This window comes from Scleropages formosus, chromosome 6 (assembly GCF_900964775.1).
Source record: "Scleropages formosus chromosome 6, fSclFor1.1, whole genome shotgun sequence".
Lineage (NCBI taxonomy): Eukaryota > Metazoa > Chordata > Actinopteri > Osteoglossiformes > Osteoglossidae > Scleropages > Scleropages formosus.
In genome coordinates this window covers 20,140,561-20,149,350 of record NC_041811.1, presented here as the reverse complement: position 1 = coordinate 20,149,350, position 8,790 = coordinate 20,140,561, and the positions used below count along the sequence as shown (strand labels likewise).

Sequence of the window (8,790 nt, the reverse complement as noted above, 5' to 3'; positions counted from 1 at the left end):
CTTTTTTGCAAACCTCTAATGTATCATTTGCTGATACAGGTTCTTTGAGGCCCAAAATGTTTCCCCAAAATTCTCCCCAGCTTGATTTAATATGTATATATTTCTGGCAGTTTAAGTCAAAACATTTAATCCTTTTTATTCTTTTCACTTTATCAAAAAAAGAAAAGTCATATAAATGTAAGGGAATTTTCCCACTGTTCCAAAAGTTACATATTGAAATGCTTCCAATACAGGTTTTTTTTTTTTTTTCATTTAACAAGATGCCATTATATTGCTATACCTACCTTCACTAAGCAAAGGTCCCATTCAGAATAAAGAACTACTGTGTGTCACCAGCATAAATAGAGACAAAAAAGAAGAATAGCGGGTGGCTTTTGGAAGTAAGGCATAATCACAGCTGATGTGCAAAATAATGTAAAAGCAGCCATCTGTTCTCCGCAGAGGAAAGAATAAATGCACAGGCAGACACACATTATCATTATTGTTCAATAGGATCATTTAATGAAATACACAGTTATTAATGTAGTTAAAACAACATGAATCACTTTTTCCCTGGCTATGCTGCGGAGAGGGCATCATCTCTCTCCGCATATTACGAGTTGACTGGCTCTTGGTGGAGGTGATTAGAAAGGAACATAAAGACAGGGTGGATGCTCGTAGTTGGTAGAAGTGGTTTTACTGCTGCTAATAACAACGGTGTGTCTGGCTTACACTCCAATTTGTTTGCAAACAATACCTCTGACACACCTCTTTGATATCTAGTTGGCAATTTTCTTCTGTGTATCTGGAAATAAATAACATGACATTCCACTGTTGGTTTATGTGTCTGTACACTATGCCTGATCGTGCTTTCCTCTCAGGAGAGCTGGTTTCCAAGGCAAAGGAGGAACAAGAGTAGTTTATTAGCACTTCCTTTCATGCACATCTGGGGTGCAAACACACAAAGATCACACACCCTGAGCTGGACTCAAACTGCACATCTCCTGAGCAGCACAAGACCTATGAGGTACCATGTTAATCTGCTGTGCCACCTGATGTCCCTCTATGAAATTCAGCAACCCTCTTTTCACAGTAGCTTGAAAAATAAAGTCAATTGACTAGATGCATTCCTATAGCCACAGCAAGGACTGTAAATTAAAATGATGTTCCATGACATAGCAAGGCTAAGTTTGCAACCTTAAAAGCCCATAAAGCAGTCCTCTGTAACTGTATCAGTAGCTTGTTGAACTGAATGACCTCTCACGATGAACAAAGTAAAATCTAGGAAGTAGATCATAAACTACGCAGGCTCCTGGTGTTACAAAAATTAAGAATTTTTGGATATATGGAATTCTACAATGTATTAATTTATTTTTTATTTATATTTTCTTCAGTCTAATATCTCAAATTTTGCTCCCTGTGTTCCCAGGCTACTCTCTAGGCCATTGCAACCTACACTGGACAAGTACTTATAGTTAGTCATTACTGATTGTGACTCTAGGGGGTGCGGTGGTGCGGTGGGTTGGACCACAGTCCTGCTCTCCGGTGGGTCTGGGGTTCAAGTCCCCCTTGGGGTGCCTTGTGGCGGATTGGCGTCCCGTCCTGGGTGTGTCCCCTCCCCCTCCGGCCTTACGCCCTGTGTTACCGGGTTGGCTCCGTGACCCCGTACGGGACAAGCGGTTCTGGAAATGTGTGTGATTGTGACTCTGGTAAAAGTACATTTGGAGTTATGAAAAAATGAGCAATGAAAAAGCTTCTGCTTCCAGCTGTGTTAAAAGTGCCTAGTATAGCTAAGAAGAAGTTATTTCTATTCATTAGCCATAAGGAGAAGTTGTGTTATAACTGTACATATATTCCCTACCTTAGTCAACAATGTAAAAGGTAACTGGACATGTACTTCTTTACACACTGCATCAATCATGATCGATAAAATATAATTTGATACAATATTATTTAAATATAATTTTCTAAAACATGGAGGGTGTGGTAGCTTTTGCCTGTGTCTGCTCTCTGGTGGGCCTGGGGCTCAAGTCCTACTTCGGGTGCCTTGTGATGGACTAGCGTGCCGTCCTGAGTGTGTCCCCTTCCCCTCCAGCCTTGTGCCCTGTGTCGCACCCGAAGGGGACTCGAACCCCAGACCCACCAGAGAGTAGGACCTGGTCAAGCCCGCTACGCTACTGCATCCCCTCCCTGAACTGCATTTTCCAAATTTTTTTTCAAACATAAATTGTTCACCTGTGACATAGTGACATAGTGACATGTGACAAACCTTCCCTTTTCTTTAGGCTGGATAACATTGTATGAATCTGTATTTCTGCATTGGAAACATTATTCCAAATAATATGAGAACACATACTAGAGGTCCTTGGAGAATCACTTATGCCCATGTGAAAAGAAGCCATTACACCTTGTACCAGAAGATTTAATAGGTGTCATAATTTATCATGTGGACTGAAAAGTGTTTCTTAATTAAGTGTGTGCTTTAATGAATTTTTTAATTTGATCCTTGTAAGTACTTTCCAATGCTAATTGCAATATTCTACACATTAGTTATCCACTGTTGCCCTTGGCTATTTTCAACTCTGAGGAACTTTTTTAAGTTAATTAACTCATCTTGCCCCAGCACCATGATTTTTAGTAAAAGAGTGAGATTGTGAATTAGCCATTACTTGAATGTAAGTGCACTGTAAAGTTCAAGGTTAAGTAGACAGGTTTACTCATCACCTCATTTTACGTAAGGCAAAAAACCAAGTATTTAATGTAAATATCCAAATACAGTACCTTGCATACAAAGCTAGATTAAGCGACAGTGATTGCTAAAGGAGGAGCATCGTGGTACAGTGGGTAGTGCTGCTGTCTGGGAGTTTACACTTTCTCTTTCGGGTTCTGGACACAAGTTGTTCATGACAGTGAGTGAGTGGGGATTGTTGAAGCCAAAACAACTCCTTGACGTTTGGACATGTACAAAAAATGGTCAGATGTGTTGAGAACCTGCAGAGTTTGAGTAAAACAAGGGTGGTGTGGTGGTGCAACATACTGCACAAGGGCCTTCAGAGTCTGGGCTGTGCGGTCTGATGTTGATTCAATGCCAATTCAGCTGATGCCGAATTTGCATGTTCTCCCCGTTCGTACTAGTTTCATCTGAGCACTTTGATTTCTTCCCAAAACCCAAATACGCATTTCAGGTGAACTGATGATTGTGACCTGCCCGTAATTTGCGAAAGTGTGTCATTGCCCCGCAATGAACTGGTGTCCTGTCTAGCATGCACCCTAGGCCTCCATTCTCCAGACCACCAAACCAAAACCCTGCAGTGCGTATCGATAGTGAGCTTTCTATTACATCTAGATATTTGCAATATGAGTAATCAAACAAAATGCAAAACATTCAAAAGACCACAAGCAGTCCATTAGCTAACCAGCTGGTTAGTTATATTCTATGAGCTGGCTTTGCTCAGTCGGGGAATACATTTGTTTGTAATGCATTGTAACATTGAATTGAGAAGGCAATGGTCTGTATTCTGTGCATAAACCGCGCTCATTTTTTTTTCCCCCCCAACATGATCACACAGTACAACACATCCTTTCATATTTCACTGTTAATGCTTTATACAGAACCTTCAGTGTTGTTAAATAAATTATTTCATTTATTAAAACAGATATAAATATTAAATAATTATATACATTGTTATTCACAATACAAAAACACTTGACTTGCTGAGAGGTAAACAGAAAAACCTACCATCGGATACATTTTTTGTAATGGTTGTCAAGAGTATATAAATGTGAATGTATCTGGTGTAGATTTTTAAGTGTCACCTATTTAAAAACTGGCTCTTTGATCATTACTAGATTATAAGACCCTGTAGTGATCTGAGCTTCTTTCCTTAAATAATGCCTGAGGAGTGGAGGGCAGCAGGTAGTACAGCCTTGAACATTGTTCAAATCCCCATACCTCCTATAGTAACCCTGAGTAAGGTGTTTACCCTGAATTAATATAGTACAAAAATACCACACCATATAAATGGATAAATGATTTTAAGTAGGTTATTATGCAAACCCAAGAGTTTTTTTTTTTTGAAAAAGGCATCATCTAAATGAGTAATAGTGCTATAGACAAGATGCCACACGTATTTAGAGTTACGTCTGGATTTCATAGCTTAATGTACACTTCAAGATGGAATCCAGCTTCTTGTTTTCTAATGACATGATGTGTGTGGTGTGTTGCACACTGATGATTTAAGTCCACTGCATAGTTTCTGGTCTGGTTGTTGTTACTAAGCAGTGGTGAACAGATTTTTGTGTGCCAGCAGCATGTGCAAGGAGCTGGGCTCACTTTCCTCATCCATGGCCTCATCTTTGCCCTCATCCTCTTCCTCATACTCTATCCTCACATTACGGTTCTGTTGGCGATTGAAGCGCCTGGCCTTCTCACTAGATCGGGCAAGGGGAAGGGAACGCACTTGTTAACATGTCAGATATTGGTGATTTATTCATTTAGGAGACACAACGTTCAGCTACTTGCAATGATTTACCCATTTATAGATCTTGTTTACTGCAACAATTTAGGGCAGGTACAGCAGGATGTGGGATTCAAACCCAAGTAGACTGAATTTAAGATATTGACAATAACCACTATGGTACCTGCTGCCTGAAGTTATGAGCTAGTTATTTGTCGTTTGAAGTTGAGATACTGACCAGTAAACTTGTCGCTCCTGCTCGGGCAAGGCATGCCACAGGCTGGCCAGCTCCTTGGTGACTGTGGTGGATGGTGTACCTGGGTGGGAGCTGAAATAAAACCAGAAAAACAAAGAGTTTTATTATAAAGCATTTAACAGATATTTTAAAATATGACAGATTTCAAGGAAAGATTTTTTTTGTTTTTTGCTATTATAACCTTTATCCAAGTGAAGAGATTATGATTTTTTTATTATGTCAGGACAGAAGAACCTAGGAGGTGTGCTAACTGTAGACAGGTAGAATTGAGGCCAGGTGTAAAACGGCACAGTGGAGTACTTCAGAGACCCTCACCGATGGTAGAGCTTCCTGTTGATCCGACAGAACATGATATAACCATTGACGCACTTTTTCCTCAGGTTTGGCTGCGGAGGAGGGTGTGAACAAGAGCGCCCCCTAGGACTGGACTTTATTTTTCTTTTTTGATTGGTCAATCTCTGAGGTCCCCTTTGAGTGGGTGTCCGGTTTGAGTCCTTATTTTCAGTCTCAATGGATGGCACACTACTATTTGAGTTTACCACTATCACAGGGAACTTTATGGTTGCAGCAGAGTCACCCGCACCACATTCTTCCCCACCAGGTGAAAATGTCTTCTGCTCTGTTCTTGGACTGCCTGATGAGCATCCAGGCCAGGCTGGAGCATCAGAAGGATCAGCTTCTGGGCTGAGCCACATGTCTTTAAATAGTCCTGTAGCAAACGGAAGATAGTCACACAAGTGGCACCGAGCTCCAAAGTGTGGATTGAAGGTCCATTTCTCTCACCTTTCCGCTCCTCCTCTCCTTCTGGGAACAGGCCTTGGCAGGGGGAAGTAAACAGAGAGGGGCTCAAGTTGAGGCACTCCATAGGGCTGGAGTGGTGGAAGGGGGACACCAGGGAGCGCCATCTGCGCAGAGACCCCAAGCCAAGATGGTTGTCCTCCTCATCCTCCAAGAAGAGTGGCCCCAGCATGGGGTCTCCCAACAAAAGTGACTGCATTCTGATAGAAGAGACAATGTACGATGCACATTTACCTAGAGATGTATTTCGAATGTCAGTGAAGTCACAGCTAACATTGTACATCTGAGGTTGCCGTCATGCCAAAGGTAATTAACATAAAGAGAATGGGTTGTTAATCTTTTTAACACCCAAATATAAATGCTTTGGATGTATATGAAATGAGAAAATTATTATTATTAGGGTGACCAAAACATGGAAGATGGCCTGGGATATGTGCTAGTTACTTGAAACAGTAAAGGTTGCTGTGAGGAAAAAATAATAGAGATATAGAATGTGTTACTTGTTTCTTTTACTTTTGTTTCTTTTTCAATATTTCACACATCTACATATTTTGTGAATGCCAAATTTGATATACACCGGTTCCTCCTCATACGAGGACAAGTAGGACTGAAAGTCTGTTAGTACCTTGATTTATTCGTAAATCCAAAATCACTGTTAGCTATAATAAATTATTTTAAAGACTTGTTTAATCATTTTTTAAACTTCTAACAGTATTAAAATGAGTTAAAAATTAGAGAAAAAAATTCTGTCATTTGCACAACCTCCTAATCAATCCCGACGGGAGACCAATCCATTCCATTAGCAGGTGCAGTGTTTGTCAGCTTTTGCCCCCTTTCAACTTTCTTTATTAAACACATTATGTGAAACTTAAAAATACAGGCATCCTGTGATATACTTAAAGGTCAGTTTCTGTAAAAGCCTAGAATAAGGCTATAATATACTATACAAAAAAACTACAGCTTCCTATTTTTATTAACTTCAAACTGCATTAAATTAAAACATATTTAAAATGACTAAAATTAGAAGCATGGCATTTCATCAGACTCCTATTTTAATTCCACTTGTCGTCTGATTCATGTTATAAACGCGCAGTGCCGTCTCGTTATCGATCATGGACACTCACAATACCAGACTTTAGATGTAAACACTACGGAAGGGCACTGAATGAAGGTGGTCTCACTCTCAAGCGGAGAAAATGCAGTTTAAGAAATTATCAGGAAAATGTTTGTGTCTTCAAAAATGTGTAACTAGAACGTTCATAACACAAGTAGCAAGTGCATATATTTTAAAGTTGTGCAGTTCATAAAAAGAGCTATTATCTTGATTGAATAAAAAAATCCTATCAACGAAACAAAAACATGACAAGCAGCTAACCCTGCATGACCAGCTAACCCTGACGTGGAAGCTTCCAGAATGCTGCTATCAGAACTGTCATCTTCACTGAGCGCTAGGTCCTCCCAGACAGAACAGAGGTCACTCTCTGCGAGCAAGGTGAAATCTGGTTCCATACAATCCCCTGGAAAGGTAGAAACGGCATGTTTTGGATGTATAACCTGCAAAGAGGGGGAATTCAGGACAGTCTTGGAAAATTTCAGTGGAATAACAACACATTGAGCAGCTCTCAAAGTGGCCACGGCAGAGCACGTCTATAGTGCTCGTAATGGTACTCTAAATGCTTAAACTTGAAATATCAAATCTGGATGTTGATTATTATTGTTGTTGTTGTATTGTGGCAGCTTCCCGAAGTGCTTTCAAATTAAAGGAAAAAGAAAAATACAGCACATAACAGTAATAATACATTGGATTTTGAGTCTGTGAAGAATTCCGACAAGGTGTCTTTCTCACTTTTTAACCCCCAAGCAACAAAACACAAACGCATTTGTGTCATTCAGACAGTGCCGTCTTTGTGTGGTCAGAAATATCTAAAATCTAATACCACCGTGTCTTTCGTGTGAAGAACAGAAAAAGAGTCTCCCTCACGTATGTCACTTATGCTGAGGATGCAGTCAGGGGGGAGTCTGTTCTCCAGGTCTTGTATAGGTTTTTGGAGAATTTCCAAGTAGGACTACATAGAGACAGCGGGGCAGGGCCAGGGGTATACAAACAATGAATGATCACATTACACAATAGAGTACATATGAATTTGATCATATTCACTGCAGAGTCAAGGTGTCATCAATCAGCAAGCAGGAAGGATCAAAGTGTTGGCTGGAGAAAAGGGTCAGAAATACCTTGGCAAGAATGCAGCCTTGCAGGGTGTTGGGGATGGGCAGCATTGTCACAGTCTTTCAGGCAGGAAACACCTTGCTGTCTGTTCCTACCAGAGGTATTAATTTTTGTTATTAGTATTAACTGGTACTTAGAGTACAGAGACTTAGGGTACCTGATCATTATATACAACAGAGTACTCTTTGAGTCTTTCTGGAACAATTCAGGGTATGTACCTTCGATCAAGGATACAACATGAGTAGCATGGAGCGGGGCTTGAACCTGCAACCATCAGGTTTCAACATTTATAAACCACTCTTTTTCCTATGCCTTTCTAAGTCTTGTTGGCAAACTCTTTATAGCATAAATCAATCCACTGATGTAATAAACTGCGAGTCGTGCCAATTAACAGTGTGAGCTACTCTTGTCTTCGGCCCCAGTTGCTCCCGAGGCCATTTTCTCTTTCTGCCGCTAGGGGGCTCAAATAACTCATTCGTGTGCCAAATAACGATCCTTATTTTGACAGTTGCTAAAATCGTAAATCATATTCGTTCAGCTATATTCGGCTAAGTCGCCAGCAAACAAGTTGCTCACCGAAATTCAGTTGTGCTGGCGAGGCGATGATTTTAAACACCGACTAAAAACCAGGCGAAAAAATACATTTAAAAAAGAACAGCAAGATAAAGAAACAACAGTACAACGAAAATCTGTTAGGGGAGATGTACAAACAGTAACCGCAGCGCAGAAGTGAGCGCCCGCACTTTTCACGTTGGTTTGTTTACAGAAGGCTACGGCACGTTGCTAGGTGAGATATTCAGAGGGCGCTTGCTGATTGGACAATCTCATTCCAACGCGTGATTGGTCCAATCGACCTTTCACCTTTTACACTGTACATGGTTGCCGGTTCCGTATTAGTCCTTGATGCCGAGACCGAGCGTCTTGACTGAGTTGTCCCTATAACGATCCAGATCAAACTGGACCCAGAACCTTAGCACGTTCAACCTCTGGAGACAACGTCAGCCAAAGAACAGTATAGGGCATACTTGTTGAGCACTGCATGTTTTTACGTAGTATATTGTAGCGGCGGGGTG

The 8,790-nt window shown here is 40.7% G+C and overlaps 1 long non-coding RNA gene across 1 annotated transcript; it reads right to left on the bottom strand.

The window, feature by feature from the left end:
* Positions 1–7,305: 7,305 nt before the first annotated feature.
* On the bottom strand, positions 7,306–8,441 carry LOC108925048 (uncharacterized). Its single transcript, XR_001965373.1, has 3 exons — positions 8,294–8,441; positions 7,723–7,808; positions 7,306–7,556 (listed from the first exon to the last, which is right to left on the bottom strand). It is a non-coding gene; the product is annotated as an uncharacterized LOC108925048 (long non-coding RNA).
* Positions 8,442–8,790: the final 349 nt, after the last annotated feature.